Consider the following 18,500-nt stretch of genomic DNA (forward strand, 5'->3'; position numbering starts at 1 on the left):
TTACGTTTCTCTAGATTCAGCTAATCTCTACATGAGGTCAAAGGTGTACATATATTGGGCTCTTTTTATTGTGTGATTTCAGCATGTATCAACAGTAGGCTCATTATTTGGCATTATCCCAGTTAACAAAATGTTCTCACAATGTGACAGGGATGGTGTGTCGATGTTATAACATTACCACTAAGTGGCATCGACGTTGTGAGACAGAGTGTCGCAGTGGATGCCATGGAACAAATGTTGCTGGTCACAGTGATATTAGGTTTTTACTCCGGGCAACCTGAGTGCATTTACATTTTTTTGCTTTGGACAAAGACCAGCATCTGCGTCGGGCAACAACAGAACATTCACAAACGGTGTGTGATTTCAGTCGAGTGACCCCCCTGTAGCTGGAATATAAACTGGCCTTTAGCTGGGTCGTTAGCATTGGCTACAGATGGAGGTGAATGAGATCAGGTGCTGTGGAGATTCCTCCCAAATGCAATGGACACAAATGAAACTACAAAGAGAGATGAATAATGGTACAGATGTTGCAAACTCTTCATTTAAACCTTAGAGAAAACAATACAGTCAATCTAATAAAATTGCTTGAGGCAATTAAGATAGGATAAACCACTGCGTAAAATCGTTTTGTCTTGGCAACTATTTTGTATACAAAATTCAGCATGTTTTGGCTTTGAGGATTTGATTAAAGCTAACTAGCAGATGTGTTTGTGGGACAAACATACATCTATTCTCAGACTGTTTCTGCCACTGTGAAATCTGTCCCAGGAGAAAGTAAGGAAACATAAATACACAGACATATCAGCTGCAGTCAAGATTAGCTCTGTTTTGTTTTGCTTTGTTGACAAATGGATTCATTCACACATTTCTCTCAGAAGGAATTTCCAGGCTCGAGCAAACAACATCCTGTCTACTTCCTCCATGCGGAGTCAGCGCTGTATCCCAGTTTTGCATAAAAAGTTGCAAAACACTTCAGGTTTGCCACACCTCGGAGTCGCAACATAAAATGCTGAAATTGCAGAGTGATGATTTTCCCTCTCTGCAACGCTGATGGATAAGGACTACAAGGAACATAACAGAACATGGGTTATATAAAGCATGATTACAACTCCCCTCTTCAGCACAAATGCATTTAATTTTTATTTCTTACTCGATTAAAGTCTCCTTTCATCTGGATGTGAAATCACTTGACAAATCTGGTCTGACTCACCTTTTGGTTAACCGGCACATGCCAATGTAATGACCAATTAAACAATTAGGGCCAAAAAAATGGCTGACTCAGCATTTCAGTCTACAATACCAGTATATATTGCTTACTTCTCTTCCCTTCTCAAAGCTCCCACAAGCCAACAGGAGAGCGGCTAATCTCACACCAGCTACCAGCCCCCGTATCTTACACACACGTGAGAATGACTAGGCGGTAAGCGCAGGGCACGTCACTCACGAGCCGCGGAACCTGAGAGTGGTTTCTGCGCGAGACGAACAAGGCGGCCCGGTGTTTGTTTTCGTTTCGCGCGGCACACGACGGCGGCGTGTTCAAGCCACGTCCGCTTCCACGGAGGACATTGGCAGCAGATGTAGAGTCGCCAAAGAAAATAAACGGCCCCGCTGCAATCCATCCGCGAGAAGCTAAATATTGACTCAGTGACCTGTAATCAGATTCACACACATGACAGAATGGAAATAAACACCAACACGCGCGAGTCGCCACCGTCAGACCCGCACACGGAACAGAAGCCAAGCTCACTTAGGAGAAGGGAGCTGCCTGGAGCCGTCAGCGCGGGTAATCTGCTACTGCGCGCACTTTGAAGCCGTTCTTCGGCCATTTTGAAGCCGGGGGCAGGAGAAACATTTTTATTTTATCAGAGATGGAAATTAAATCTGCACACCGCACAAGGTTCTGGGAAGATTTTGAGGTTGCCTATTTCCACCCAACTTGTTTCACGCTCTTAAAGACTCCAAATGCAGAATTTCCTTTGAGTACACAAAAATATTGGCTGGAGAGTGAACGCTTGTGTCTCTTTCACCAAAATAACGTTTGGAATGTGTTACACCAGCTTTTGAGTAGGAGGAAATGGCTCCTACAAGACTGGAACTGGAACAAAAAGAAACATGAAACTGCATTCTTTCATATGTATTGTAAATAAATAAAATGAACACAGACGCAAACACAGAATACCTGAACAATGACTTCATCACAAAGCATTGCTATTTATGATAATAATTTGTTATTTAGCTGATGCTTTTATCCAAAGCCAGTAACAGTTGGTTAGACTAAGCAGGGGTCAATCCCCCCTGTAGCAATGTGGGGTTAAAGGCCATGCTCAGGGGCCCAACAGCTGTGCGGAAGGTAACCGCCAAACGTCCGGGTTCCAGTCATGTGGCACTAAGATACAGGCTGCCCCAGTCATGTACCTTAGCCACTAGCTACAGGCTGCCCCAGTCATGTGCCTTAGGCACTAGGCTACAGGCTGCCCCAGTCATGTGCCTTAGGCACTAGGCTACAGGCTGCCTCAGTCATGTGCCTTAGGCACTAGGCTACAGGCTGCCCCAGTCATGTGCCTTAGGCACTAGGCTACAGGCTGCTCCAGTCATGTGCCTTAGGCACTAGGCTACAGGCTGCTCCAGTCATGTACCTTAGGCACTAGGCTACTGGCTGCGCCAGTCATGTGCCTTAGGCACTAGGCTACAGGCTGCCCCAGTCATGCACCTTAGCCACTAAGCTACAGGCTGCCCCAGTCATGTACCTTAGGCACTAGGCTACAGGCTGCCCCAGTCATGTGCCTTAGGCACTAGGCTACAGGCTGCCCCAGTCATGTGCCTTAGGCACTAGGCTACAGGCTGCTCCAGTCATGTGCCTTAGGCACTAGGCTACAGGCTGCCCCAGTCATGTGCCTTAGGCACTAGGCTACAGGCTGCCCCAGTCATGTGCCTTAGGCACTAGGCTACAGGCTGCTCCAGTCATGTGCCTTAGGCACTAGGCTACAGGCTGCTCCAGTCATGTGCCTTAGGCACTAGGCTACAGGCTGCTCCAGTCATGTGCCTTAGGCACTAGGCTACAGGCTGCTCCAGTCATGTGCCTTAGGCACTAGGCTACAGGCTGCTCCAGTCATGTACCTTAGGCACTAGGCTACAGGCTGCCCCAGTCATGTGCCTTAGGCACTAGGCTACAGGCTGCTCCAGTCATGTGCCTTAGGCACTAGGCTACAGGCTGCTCCAGTCATGTGCCTTAGGCACTAGGCTACAGGCTGCTCCAGTCATGTGCCTTAGGCACTAGGCTACAGGCTGCTCCAGTCATGTACCTTAGGCACTAGGCTACAGGCTGCCCCAGTCATGTGCCTTAGGCACTAGGCTACAGGCTGCTCCAGTCATGTACCTTAGGCACTAGGCTACAGGCTGCGATTTATGCTCACTATGAGCACCGGGTGGTTCTGGAGCAGTGGGCATAGTCAGGGCCGATGTAAGTGGGGAGGAAGGTGGTCATAATTCTGGGGCCCCAAAGCCGGGGGGTTGGGGGGCCTGGGGGGACACAAATTATTCACAATATACTTTGTGCCTACTAAGGGGCCCAGCACATTTTTCTTCCAGGGGGCCCAGAATTCCTGGCTACTCACCTGGGTATAGTATTTAATTTGGAGAATACTCAATTTGCATGTTATAACAGATCAGTAGAAAGCTTTTAACCCCGGCACACCTAGATATAGATTTAACTGAAATGATTAAGGATTTCTCAATCTCTGAATTATTGTTGAATTAATAAATGGTTATATGGCCTTCTACAACCTATTAATTGCATAATCGAATGACACATTCGTTCAGCCTTTTGTTTAAACAAAACACGTTTATATAACATTTATAAAAGATTCGGTTCACAAAAGGCTTAAGGTGACTAAGATTGTAGATTTACAAGATAAGTCAAAGTCAGCGTAATGGCCAATAGAGGCACATTTAATTAAAATAACTGAAGGGGTCCCCAAGTGTTTGGATAGCAGAACCTAATGCAGAAAACATACTGTAGCAATGGAGGTCTGTCTGAACAGCGAGTGAGCATTCTCCCTCTCCTCCACTCCACTACACACTTCACAGTCCTAAACAAGACATTTACAGGAAAAATAATCCACAAGCCTTCAGTCCATCTGGCAATTCACAAAGGATTCCATCAACCCAATTCAGAGGGCTCTGTGAATGTGTATATAATTGACGGCTGACTTTTATAATGCTTTCAAATCTTGTTTTTGCCAATTGGGCCCTGGTCCACCGAAGAATTACTGCGATAATGACTTTACTGTGAGGGAGGGGTAATCTTTCACAGGTGTACGGAGAGATCCGTACGGGTCTAATATGTGTGTACTCGTTCAAGTCACGTCACCCAGGCCTCCATTTTAATTACACACAGACAGAGATGTCAGCATCGTCAGGAACTGGAGTTTAAACAACGTCCATAAATCTACTTCAAAATAAATCATAAATCTCCCTTTTTTCATTTCTCCCTCTAAAGTCTGTGTGTCAGCAGCTAAGCCTGCAGGAGACAGCCAGGTTCATGACTGCTACTCCACGGGGAGCTCTGAGCAAGAAAACTGGACAGGACCGTGCAATAGGAATGTTTTAATTATGAATGTGCAAGTGGTCTGATAAACATCTGACCTCCAATAATGTAGCGCACTGTTTACAACCCCCCTGCAAAGCATGCATGGTCACATGAATTATTATGAGTAAAGCAATCTCCCCTCCAGCATTGTAATATAAATTATTGTTACGTAATTTAGGTTAGCCTTCGTGGTTTCGCACAGTCTGTGAAATATGTTCTGTGGAGTATGCTTCATCAACACACTCCCTAACATCTCTGTGGGACATTGAATCAAAAATGAAAAGTGAATCATTTTATTTTATTGTTGGTGGAATTTGGTTGTCTGTAGGCTGAGTATTATACAATTCCGCAACCAATACAAATAAAAAATACATTTTCTACAGATGTTTCCAAATTTTCCAGCTGTTTGTGCATGTTGTGCCAACATCATGCACACAAGCATCTGCTATCAATTCCGCTTCTCTTTTGTCTCTTGTGACTTGTGCACCCCAAAAACTGTTTCAAAATCTTTTATCACTTGCCAGAAATGAAAAGCAAAAAAACCTCCACTTTTAGCCAGTTTTTGTATTCGTGAAATTAAGTCTCAGAACACTAGTTAAAACTTACATCATAATAAAGCTATCAGCCTTTTGTGTGTGTGTGTTGCATTTGAAAACACTACACATTTGTGCTACATCTAAGTTCACCATTGGGAGCCCAGATAAGCTTAGCAGAGTCAACTTTGAGTCATGTGACACCTTTCGGCCAATCGGCAGCGCACTCTCGCGGTCTGGAACTGTTTTGCGGAACCACAGAACTTGGCTCGTTCCCTCGGCCCGATTGTTCCCCCTTCTAGGGACGAGAAAAGAAAGAGAGAAAATGATAAACCCCGGCTCAGAACGCTGTCATCTCTCAGCCTTTGTTCAGGAGAATGTAATTGCTGGTGCCTGAATAAACTGTCAGGGCAACGGGTTTTTATACACGGCCGTCCAGTCTGTGCGTTTATGGCCCATTAGCCTTCTGCCCATGCTAGCACATTTTTGGCCCCGCTACACAGAATGGGAGATAGCGCGCAGCTGACGCCAGGCGCAATCAGGGGAGCTTTCTCCACACCCCGCCGCTGGCACGGCCCGCGGAGTGGCAGAGGAAAATAAGGGCTTGTGAAGGCACTTGGGCTTTCTCGAGGGCTGCAGCTGAAACAGGCCTCCATTCAGCGGCTCTCCGACGCAGTTTCGAGGGTTAGCCGCGAACCAGCTCCTCTGTGTTTTAACGAAAGTGGCTGGCGCTTTACAAGGGTTCTCGACCCCAGTCATCAAACGCGCTCTCGTGAATACGCAGACTACACGAGGCCAAACGCAAACAAAAAAGCCCCTAAAACAGCCTTCACGGATTTTGACTCTTTAAGGGAGCGACCAAAGAGAGAGAGGAAAAAGAAACACACCACATCTTGTTAAAAGTAATCATGGCAGTTAGTTTGAGGGGTTTCGTCTGTGTGTTTGTTTTGTCTGTTTGTTGTTTGCTTAACCAGCTTGTGTTGTCATAGGTTTCTCTGTTCCTAATGAGCAGCCCTTGTATTAATCAATTAGTCCAAGGCACGAATAATGAAAGCAGGGTTCGACTGGGCCGCTGCCAGAAAAAAGGACGTCCGATCTTTTCAGTCGGTGAGAAGCTTTGAGCTTGGATGCAGCATTTCCCCTTGGACTGAGATGGAGGGTGGGAGTACATCCGTCACTATCATTCACCGCAGTCCAAGGACTGTTGCTCTATACTGTGAGTCATGTCGCACTTAGTATGTAAATGGTGAATGTCTGTGATTTAATCCGTTCTTCCACTGTACTGTTGGCGAATGCATCCCTGGTGTAAAATCCAGCTATGACCAGCTTGGAATGCCAGAAACCATATTGCTTCAGCTGGTGAAACCATGTTGAGTATAGAGCAGGTCTAACTGGTCAACCAGCTACCAACTGTTTAAAAACTCCAACTGTTTTTTTTTGTAGTTTTTTTTTTTTTTACATTGCCCCTAATTGTAAAAGCTGATCTCTACCAATTCATGCACAGGCATTTCCTGAAAAGGACACTAAATTAATCTAAATGCCTCCCAATGTGCAGCAAAAATAGTTGTTTTTACAGGATACTAGAAACTCCTCTTAGAAATATCATTGTCTAAAATACTTTCTATTGGGCTTGTTCTCTCTTCTGTTCTAGGAAAATATCTACCCGGTTGAAGGCACTTGCAGCTATTGATTCTAGTTTAAAATAATAATGATATATTCTGCATCGAAGCTTGAGAGTGCAGCAGCTCCCCTGCTCTCACTCGCAAAATAACTGTCCAAAATGGATGCCATGAAAACTAATGCTAAATTGGCTGCTGAGGTCTCTGTTCCGATGACTGCCTCACCGTCAGCCAACTGCCAGGAAAAACAGCACACCATTAAAGACCCAACTGATCCTACTGAAGGGCTTCTCTGTAGTGCAGCAAGGCATTACTGACATAATGCCACGAGACAGCCTCTCCTAGCACAACAGTTTTCTAACACGTTTGTTTGTTTTGCAGTGTTTAGCCATACTCCATTACTCTGTAAAGCAGTTCTGAGATCGTATCTGATAGCTTACGCTACACTGGTATGTTTCACTGGTTCTGAAAGCCTTCTTGGCTTCATTTTCATCAAGTGTCGACTGTGTGAAGAAACAACTCGATTTCCTGCGGTCACACCTTTTGCAAGCGAGAGTGTACACAAATGGGTTTCAAGAGGAGCTTATAGAAATCGTATTTCTTTTCAATTTATCAATTTCTAAAAAATAAATAAAAAAAGGATTTCTGCCATAAGTATATAACTATATTCTATAAATTGTATTAGCATACGATTTTCTGTTACTATTGTTATTGTTATTATTATTATTATTATTATTTGTGTGGAGACACAGAGGGGCCTTTTGGAACCCTTCTGAAACTGTTAACACTGCTACGTCATGGCATGTTTTCAAGTATTCCTGTGATTGTTTTTTAAAGCTCACATTTTCACTGAGCGTGGATATACTGTAGTCCGTCAGTGCTGGAGTTTGATACACTGTTTTAATCAGGAAGCAGACCTGATCTCCAAGGGCATATTTGCTCCACAAAAAAACACCCAGAGCCCAGAACACATTTTGGGAGCCAGAAAAGAGCCATTATGTGCCCTGGATCTCCCACAGGTTCAGGGCGAGACTCATATTTGACAGAGTGGGCCGACAGCGTTGGGCTGAAAGATTACTGTAATTAAATTTGAAGTGGGGGTTTGGGAGGGGGGTGAGTTGAGTCAAAGGACCCACACAGCAAGTCGGCAGTTAACACAGTGAGTCAGTTTACCAACAGTAATTGCATTTATATGCAATTTATACTGATTTCAGCTGCGTGGGTTGTTATTTTTCGATATCTGGTTTCACCTTAATATCAACACCCTGCTAAGGCTCAGAACACTGCCGGATAATTGATGTGAGGATTTATTTTGTAAATGTTCATGGACGTCTGAAGAATCCTTTCATGGGAAAGGGCTCCGTACCATGAAGATCTTCATGAAATTATGCTTTTTATTTTCTGTGGTTACATTTCACCAAGTCATTCCAACTAGGATATAAATGGTTTGGAACATGATTTACTGAACAATAAATTCACATTTTATGGGCAAATTTCACTATCAGCAGTAATTGTGAGTGGTGTTTTCTGGTGGCAGTGACAAATTAATGATGAAATTGATTTGTGGTTCACATATCAAATGTGAATTCAAAGTGCAACATAATCTGCATTCAAATGCAAAGTGCAACAAATTACAGAAGGTTCCGGGCAGGGAGAAGTAGCGATCATCAATAATCTGAGCCTTTCTAAGTCTGTCAAGTGGGAAGGCAATGATTTTATTCCCAAAATGAAAGCTTTAGCTTTTCTGACTACAGACAAGCAGTTCAAAACTGACCAGCGGAGCTAGGACCTAAGGCAGAACAATTACGATCCTCAAATAATTCCCTCAACGCTGAAAAATTTGAAGGAAAAAATAACTGTCTGTTGCCACAGCAACGTTATGTGTTATTGGCTGCCACATTCCACGCCAAAACTGAGCACTCTGCCACAGGCGATTAGTAGTTTGTCTTGGCACAATTGAGGAATCTTCTATATTCCATTTTTTAAAATGAAGGCATCTATAAAACATTGGTCCTTTTCTCTTATTTTGCCAAAATTCACATACTTCATGGGCCATTCAGACAGGGCTGTGGCTTGTGGGATTCTAACATGTAAACAGTTGTGTTTTGCCACAGTCTCTCGGAAAACCTCAAAATTTGTCAGTTGCACAAGTAATTTAGTGTTTCTGGGCTGCAAGGTGCAGTTGAAGGTACTTGGAGGATAACCTCAATCCCAGGATGAAGGATGAATGAGCTGTGGTTGGTGGCTTTTGGCTCTGAAATCACACAGCTGTGAACTGCCACTGCTGATCAGGAGAAGCAAAGAGGTCTTGCAAAAACCTTAATCTTCACGCTAAAATCCAAACTTGTATCGACTGTTTCACAGGGTATTGAAAATTGTTTTTTCCTCCTCCGGTTCTAGACCGATAGTCTGTATATTCGATTATATTAAGGAGTTACAGATCCGACAACACAGAGCTGCACTTTGGTATGAAATCAGAGTAACAGATATGTGTTCTGAGTAAGACATACACAAGAATGCTTTTCAGTCTGTTGGACCGGACCGGACTGCAAACTCAGGTCTTCCCCACACAATGTAATCTCTGCACTCTCAAAATAAAGGTACAAAACGTGCGTAAAAAAGGTACAAATGCTTGTCACTGGGACAATGCCCTATACAGTAGATTTTGCTTCTTTTTTTTTTTTTTTTTTTTTTGCTTGGGAAACACTCATTTGTAAAGAGTACATTTCTGTACTTTCAGGGTACATTTGAGGAATTTGATCCTTGAAGAACCAAAACATACCTCCACTATCACAGTACCTCTGAGAGTGTACGTGCATACGGATGACTTTCAGGTGCAGTGATTCTCCCAGACCTCCCTTTGCCCAGAGGGGAACAGGACCTCTCGCAGCCGAGCCCGCTATCTTCAAAGCTCCTTGCGCTTGGCAGATGGTCCAGTGTGGGCCCCGGAGACGTGGAGAGGAGGGGAGGGGACGAGTGGCGATACTCTGAGGAGAGATATCTGAGAAGGAGGGAAGAGAGGGAGATAGAGACGTGTGCGTGAGAGATGAGCCGCGTCTGTTCCCCGCCGCTCGGGAGTGGAGGGGTCAGATGGCGGAAAACACGCGCCCGCCGGCCGACCTCTGATATCTGTGTTAGCTCCGGGGCCGTCTCCGCAGGGCCTGTCCTCCCCCCCGGCCCCCGGCCCCCGGCCCCCGGCCCCCGGCCCCGGCCCCAGCTAACAGGTTTGGGGGACACTGCAAAAAAATGACTGTCTTCACAAGGGTTTCACAGTTTGTAAAAAGACATAAGATGAGCGAAAAAAAAAAAATTCTCAAGCAGAAAATATTAGTTTGTCTAAAGTTTATCTGCTTGAAAAAATGAGCTTGTTTTCAAGTCAAAGTTAATGTTTGCTTGACAAGTGAAATTTTCTTATTTCATTCCAATTCCGAGTCAAACTGGCTCCAATCATTGACAATATTTTCATCTTATGTTGCAAAAAAGAAATAAGATTTTCAGCCTCAATATAAGACTAAAACTCTTGTTGAGACAGACTCTTCTGCCGGGTGCTGTAGTGGATGGTGTCGTGGCTGACTGACACGTCAGATATATGGAGCGTTGCGGCGCTAACGGCTAACGGGCTAGGTGGGGGTCCACCCTTAACACGACGCCCCGGACTTAGGAGCACCCCGAAAATTCCAGGAATGCAGTGAATTTCCACTCCCGACGCAGTGCAAACAAATAAACAGCGGCAGGGCGCATACGAAGCGCTCTCTGGCCTGCTGACGGCACTTAAAACCAGACGCCGCGCGCTAACCTGTCTGATTACGCTCTGAGAGGAGGGTGTGTAAGAACCAGGGGCTGAACTACTGCAGGCTCACGTACCACCCGTGTGTGCACACTCCTCACAGAGATCCTACGATCCAGGGCTTTAACAGCTCACCAACTGCAAGACCAAAAATGCCTGGGATTTAGTATTATCAGTGCTTCAGTAAGAGACTTAACGACGGCCCAGGTCAGATCTGGGTCAAGTAAACAAGACACCTCTGACATCAGTACAATTCCTGCTTATAGTCAAAAAAGAGTTTTAACATTCACCAATATTCAGAACAAGATCATTTTTGTCAGTAATGGGTTTTGCTGAAAATACTCAGAAATCTGCTCTTGTGTTTTGAAATCTTTATCTAGAATCTAATCTAATGCGGTCAGGTTTGACCCAGGCTCTGAATGGCGCTGATGATGCTGTACCACGGTGGAGGTGGCCTTGAAAGTGAAGGTCAACACAAAGGACACTCCAGTTCAGTATTCTCAGTCCTTTGACGTGTTCAGTCAGGGACTGACGTCAATTTAAAACTAACTGGAAAATCAATAAGGAAACTGCCAAGTTGGATGTGCCAAGCATAAGTCTTGGTACAAGCATACAGTTTGGTCCATCCGAAACAAACAACCCTTTTCCGGTGTTTAATTTGCTCATGAAACACAAGGTACCCTTTAACGCAACAACTGAGCTCTATGCAAACTGCCAACATGCCAAGATGAAAGAAGTAAACGGAACGAAAAGCGTAAAAGCGGAGCTATTTTTGCCATTTCCTTTCAAACTCTAGAATGAAAAGCATTCCTTTAAACACAAATAGACTTTTGTTTTTAAAGAAGAAAGTGATCAGCGCAGGTTTGTAGTACGTAACTCGACAGGAAGTCTCACTCTCTCCGGTCTCTCATCTTTTATGTTAGCTCACTGAGTTGCCTCCTCGACAGAGTAAAATATTCTGCCCAAGGCTTTAACACCCCAGCCCCTCTGACACCAGCTGTCAGGAACTCGTTCACCCCCCCCCCCCCCCCCCCCACACCCCCTTACCGCCCGGCCCTCCAGGCTACAGATTGGGCCTGCCTTACCGAAACAGCTGCCCATCCCCAAGTTGTGTCAGCGAGAACAACAAGATTATTTTAAAATCTTTGAAGCAGTGTCACTCAGCCTGTAAGCGAATACTTTCCGGAGTCCGGGAGTGATTTATGTGTCACTCTCCTCTGGGCTCATAACTCTGTTAATGCACAAACCCAGCGATGCTCCCACAGCACATATGGCAGAGCGTGCACAACTAAAGCAGTCCTATTACATCAGCATATGCCCTTATTTCAGAAAATACTCTGAAATTATCTTGGTTATGTTGCCTTTTTCATAGTAAGTGAAAGTTAGAATCTTCTTATTTATATTTATATTTTATATTACAAAGGAGACCTTAAAAAAAGAGAGAATTAAAATTGTTGCAGAAAATTATAGTTAATTTATTTCCCTAAAATGCAGAATGAATTTCTTATAAAGACAATTAATCCCTGATGAAGTTTTGAAAATTACATTTTAATCTTGTTTCACATGTCTTCTTTAAAGACACAAATAATAAGTGCAGTTAATTTAAGTATGCTTTGTATGCTTGCTGTGTGTGTGTTCTGTGTGAAATGGTGCCTTTCACAGACCATTTTAATTGGGTATGTACTGTAGAATATTTCGACAGCATACGCCCCATGAACAGAATATTCAAGTGGGAGTTCCTAAAAATAGAAATAATTATAATTGCGCATAAGTTCAACAGACAAATATGCATCAGATTTCCTCTTGGCGGTATACGAATGCATTTTAACAGTTTAATCAGTTCACTACACGACTGAGAGAGGGCGCCCTCCAGTGGCCAAATGAGTGACAAACTAAGCAGAGGTTACTGTAAATGTAGTTTATGCAGAACTGTGTGATAGGGATTCCGCTCAATACCTCCGATTTGCATAAGAAAATAGACAGGTAAACTCAAAACAGGTCTCCGTATGAGTTCTACAACCCTGGCATATATTCCCACACAAAATAACTACTTGTCAACTGGTTAATGGTGTGTTGGGGGTCCCAGGAATGAACAGTCCTGAAATGGTTCCTGACGGGAATTTTTTGGACCCCAGGCGTCCCTGTAGGGTGCGGGGACCACACCACATCGCTGACTCGCCAGTCTAATCACCCAATCCCCTTTCGCTCCCCTTTCCACTGCTCGCCGATGTTTTCGCACACAAGTACAGCAATTAGCCGAATCCCCCAAAGAGTCCTTTGTACAAAAAAAACTCACAGAAGAAACCAAAAAAACAACAATTCTGGGCCTGTGTGAGAGCTCAATTAGAGCAATAATTGAACTGTACTTAAAGGCCATTATTTCAATGAGAGCACAGGTTGATGACATACACCCTGGGCAGAGGTCCCACTCCAGGGTGTATGTGCGTGCGTGTGTGTGTGTGTGTGTGTGTGTATGAGCATGTGTGTGTGAGTGTGTGTGTGTACGTGCGTGCGTGTGTGTGTTTGTGATTGTGTGTGAGCGTGTGCATGCGTGCGTGTGCGTGTGTGCGTGAGTGTGTGTGCGTGTGTGTTTGTGTGTGAGTGTGTGTGGGGGGGGGGGGTTAATTTGCTGACTCAAACCCATTCCCAGCAGCCCTGACCGCACAGCTTGAAGACAAAATTCCTAATAAAATTAATTGGCCCTTTTTTTTTGGGCTTCATCCGTGTTGGAAACAGCAGGTTCTCCCACAGGGCTCTAAGTTCAGGTCACTCAAAAACATAACAACATGGCCGAATGAGCAAAAGTTTAGAAAAACAGGAAACAAACAGAAGACTGAAATTCCTGTCATCCTAGAAACAGAATCATATCAGAAAGAGTCACGGCAGGACTTGTGTTTGATTTGGTAGAATTCCATGAACACAGATTGAGTGGATAACAGTGGCTCCAAAATGAATAAATTTAATAATTTTAAACAATAATTCAATATGACTGACATGAAGCCAAAGTAATTAGTGAAATCATTTTTAACATGCAGTTGGAGGTTTTCTGCTCTAAGATGTTTATGGTGCATTGTTCAAATATCCATCTATTCTCAATTTATCATTGAATTGTACTACTTGTGCTGTTATATTAGGCCTATTAAAAATTATTGGTGACATTTTTGCTTTGAATGAACATAATAATAATAATAAAAATAATAATAATAATAATAATAATAATCATAATAATAATAATAATAATAATAATAATAATAATAATAATAATAATAGCCATTGTCATTATTGCTTAGTATTATTATTATTATTATTATTATTATTATTATTATTACTGGTATAATACAAAATCAATTTACAAGAAAAGGTCTTCCATCAATCTGCAATTTGAGATTGGAGGTATTGAAACATTAAAGTTTGTGTACGACATTCACCCTGAAGGCACTTAGCAGATGCTCATATCCATAGCAACATACACATACTGCATTACTTTTACATATAATTAATTTACAGAGCTGGATCTTTAATGAAGCTGATCAGGTTAAGTACCATGCTCAATGCATGTACCCCACCTGGGACTCAAACTCGCAATTTTAGAGCTGCAAGCCACGGTAACTAACCATTAGCGTATGCTACACTGCCACCCTGATCATGGATATTACATTTCAGCAATGGATACGAAGTCTTAGCAACACTCACTGCCCACTCACTGTAAATCTTTCAGATTTTCAGAAATAAAGAAAAACCCACACCCTCTGAAAATTACATAGTTGTGTTTTCAGTGAAGCAGAACTTCTTACAGAAATAAGTAAACAAACAAAGCCAAAGCATAGCTAAGGTCTTTAAATTGCTATGCGTAAAACCATTAAATTACAAGTTGACATAATCATTTATACAGCAATAAAACCGTAATTATGTACTGTGGGTTCATAAATACAGCGCTTCTGGAGGACTTAAATCGAAACTGAAAAGCTAAGTACCTTTCTGTTAATTTGATCCTTCTCTTGCTCTCTTTGAAATATCTGCTGTGGTAAGATAAACATTTAAAAATAATAGCCTTCGAGATTGAAACATGCTTCGAATAAACGCAGCCATATCTGGGGAAATGAGCGCTCGTTAGTCTGGAATATTCGGTTATTCAACGTCTTTGATTACGGGGGAAATATCGTGAAACCCAAGATGGGTATAACAGAAGTGTTCTGACCGCAGCACAATTAGAAATCGCTTAGCCTAACATTTATCCTTTCATTTGTTTTTAATACCCACGTTTTATGTCTTCAAAGTAGCTTTCCCTGGGAAAATATGATGTTCTTAACATGCGCATGACACAAAGCTGGGCCACTGATCACTAATTGGTCAAATCGCACACCAACTGATGTGATCAGTCTGATTCCGTCCCAAGACTACACTGCGAGCAGCGGCCGTGACTACACAGTCGCTGGAGGCGACCTACCTTTCTGCCTACACAAATATGCCGCTTCATCCCGAGAGATTATGGAATTTATGAAAGCAGAGTCAAATCCTATTAGCGTTAACGGTAATTTTGTGCATCAGAATCACTGACAGTGGCAGAATGAAGTTAATTAGATAGAGGAGTGCCCCAGCTGAGAGTTCAGTGAACTGTAGTTTATTGCTCAAATCCCTCTCCAAAACCCTTCACTCTGATCACAGGCTCTGGCCCAAGGACACCGGCCCCATGATGCGACTGACTTAACCCGCTTTACTGCTGCGACGGGTTATCCTATATTCTGAGAAGAGAAACAGCTTTTAGTTCTATGGAGTTACTCTAGATACACATGTGCACACACATACATGCAAACACACACATTTATACATAAATATATATATTTGATAGAGAGACTCACAGAGTGAGATGGAGAGAGATGAGAGGGAGAGAGAGAGAGAGACTAACAATGAATCTTCCTGCTGCAGCAGCAGAATTACATTAATACTGAATGTACTGTACTACTAGTAAGGTAATGCACAAAAATCGTACCTAATATATAGTTAACTTTCGTCTCTTTATTTTCCAAAAACACTATAAAGAAGAATACATCTATGGCTTCAGGAATGAGGAGGCTCTTATTCCACATATAATTACAGAAAAAGACACCTTGGTGAATCTCGCTCAGGTGAACATGTTAGTGAATAACACAGCTGTCTTTTTACACACTGGTCCAACCCGGCCACACACGAGACGGAGTCAGCGGTCATGTGCTCATGAAGGCTGTTGCCGTCAGACAGTGGTGTGTGTGTGTCTGTGTGTGTGCGTGTGTCTGTGCGTGTATATGTGTGAGTGTGTGAGACAGTGTGTGTGTGGGGGGGGGGGGGGGGGGTTACATGTGGCTCTAATGGGGGCTGACAGCCTGTCAGGTTAAGGTGGGCGGGGGTGCAGGGCAATGATGTCACATGACAGGAAGCCAGTGGAAGACGGGGGAGAGGGTGGAGTGGGAATCGCACTCCAGGCGTTCCTGCTGGGAATCATTATCCCAGGAATTCATACGTCTGAGCCTGCTGAAAAAACAACATGCCAAAAAAATTAAATAATATAAAATACCTGCACTCAGAGACTGCTCTGTCTCCAAGGTTCTCTCTCCTTCACATTTTCTCGCACCTCTTTGGCGATAAGTATAAATTGGGTATGGTTTTAATTACACACTGCTGAATGTTCTGTTACCACACAGTAAAACGTCCAGTGTTAACTAACAGAGTTTATACGAGTCCACTCTGGCCATAGTTGACTCATATGAACTCTGTATGAGTTGATTCAACACAGAACGTATGGATGACTGCATTCCGTATGCTTACTCGCTCTACTCCATAACTGCGCCACCCAAACCTGCACTTGATTAGGATGATATATTTTTCTATCATTTTCTGTCATTTTCTAAACCCTCTGGGTTTTTACCTCACCAGCACAAGCTCCTGTTCCGTATTGTTATTGTTGTTGATTGTATGTGTGGCACAAATAAATAGAAATTAAAATGTTCATGCAATAGTCACAAATTGGATATCACAGTATACTGAAAAAGTATGTAGGCTCCATTAACTAGAACTCATTTACCAATAATATATAACACATCACAAAGAAGTGACTGAATGCAGAGTGGAAGGACATCCATCACACAGCTTGTGCTATTGCGGTTTAGGGCACGTTAATTTGGAGGGGAGCATTATTTTCTTGTGTATAGTAGTGTCTTATGGCTATGACATTTTAAAGAAGACAACAACATAGTTTTAGAAATTATAAAAGCTAAATGTAAACAAATGTGCAATTCCAACTCCTCCTTCGTTGCTACTGGTCAGGACTGAACCTTGTGAAACAGCCTGCATCCAGAGGGCGTTTCAGACAAAGTTGCTTTTCCGATCATGTCTAAGTCATCTCTTCCATGCGGGGCCCACACAGTGCTACAGTGTGTCGTTAAAAGAGCACGACCGGAGTAATTAATTCTTTCATTGCAGCAAATTACACAGGTGCGCAACTGAATCCGCCCGGAGCAGACAAAGGGGCCAGTGTGTGCTGGCGCTAGCCGGTATTCCGAGTCGCCTCGAGAAAAAAAAGCCGCTGCCTGCAATGAAGACTGCGAGGAAATAAATCATCGCAAATGCCCGCAACGTTGATTTCGCAAACAAAGCAGCTGTTAGAAAGCATCGTAAAATCCGGGTGTCTTATACCTATCATTTTGTTGTCAGGGTGAGGAGGAACATTTGCCCGGGGGCACCGGGGCGAGAATTAGAGAAAGGCCCCGATGTTTCTGCGTCACCTGTGTTTTGAAAGGGGCTGATTTTGTTGTTAGGAGCAGCTAGGTAAACAATCATGATTTATGGCCGCACCTGCAGCCCGTTAATGAGGTGAATGACGCCAGAACCTGATGCTGTAGTTTTAACGTTGTGCACAGTATCTGTGAATGACAACACAGTCGGGAGTGGGACACACATGCGCGTCAGAGTGTTGGTGATCCATGAGCATTGTAGGGCACAACCTAGAAAATAAACCTTTGCCAGAAGTGCGCACGCACGCACGCACACACGCACACACACACACACACAGATACTCGCTCACTCACACACACCTTTTTTTGTTTGTTGCCACCTTTTACAACATGTTGTCTTTTACACTTCCTGCAGCACTGGTTTCCAAATAGGCTAGGTTTGAAAGTGTGTGTGTGCGTGCGTGTGGTGGCAGGGCAAGCACATAAACATTAACTGTCAATAGGCCCAAATACCGAACCTCCACCAGAACAGCTACATCAACAGCTCAATTCTGTCTGCGATTTAAGAAAACACCCTCTCGCATGTGCCTTGACATGAAAAAGATTAATGACAGTATAAACTAAATTTAAATATTGGCTATATCAGAATCTGAGGCAGAGGCAGAGACTGCGAATTGCACCCTTGCACAGTGTCCCATTCAGTTGCTTAAAAAGGCCAGACGGTGGCAAGAATAGGGGGGAAATCCCCCCCAGTCTTGATAACAGTCCCAGAAAAACAGAGTGAGCAATGATGCTTACCGCAGGACAGACTAGCTAAACAGGCGAGAGCTTGAGCAGGTGCGCGTCTCAGACTCCCCAGGATAATAAAGAAGGCAACGTGGAGACCACACACAGAAGCCCTGGCAGCAACGAGCCCCAGTGCATGCTGGGTACTCGGGGGAGTTCACGTTTGTCAGCCAAGCATAGGGAGGAAACCCAAATGCGCTAACAGCAGCGAAATGTCAAGACCTGGCAGAGCCAGAGCGGGAGGAGAGTGGTTTCTGTTCAGGCACAAGTCTCTGTAGGACTGAAATCGCAGGTGAAATAGTCTAAAACCCTTTCTGTATTACCAGATAAATGGTTTCATTGAACCATCGCAACATTATGTTCTTAAGAGATTAAGTGAAGTAAAAAAGATTTTGTCATGTAATTTTATCGAACATAAATGTATAATTTTGTAACAACTTAACATTGTATTAATTTCCTTGGCTTCCACAAAGTCCGCCT

General features: G+C 43.6%; 1 long non-coding RNA gene across 4 annotated transcripts in view; it reads right to left on the reverse strand.

Moving 5' to 3' along the window:
* Positions 1–18,172, reverse strand: part of LOC133141291 (uncharacterized) — a 71,458-nt gene extending 53,286 nt beyond the window's left edge. For all 4 annotated transcript variants that reach the window (XR_009710070.1, XR_009710068.1, XR_009710071.1 and 1 more), the window contains exons 1-2: positions 18,033–18,172; positions 9,523–9,741 (exon numbers count right to left, since the gene is read on the reverse strand). This is a non-coding gene — a long non-coding RNA (uncharacterized LOC133141291). The remainder of the gene's footprint in view (positions 1–9,522; positions 9,742–18,032) is intronic.
* Between the last annotated feature and the right edge of the window lie 328 nt (positions 18,173–18,500).

Source organism: Conger conger, chromosome 11 (genome assembly GCF_963514075.1).
Source record: "Conger conger chromosome 11, fConCon1.1, whole genome shotgun sequence".
NCBI classification, from domain to species: domain Eukaryota; kingdom Metazoa; phylum Chordata; class Actinopteri; order Anguilliformes; family Congridae; genus Conger; species Conger conger.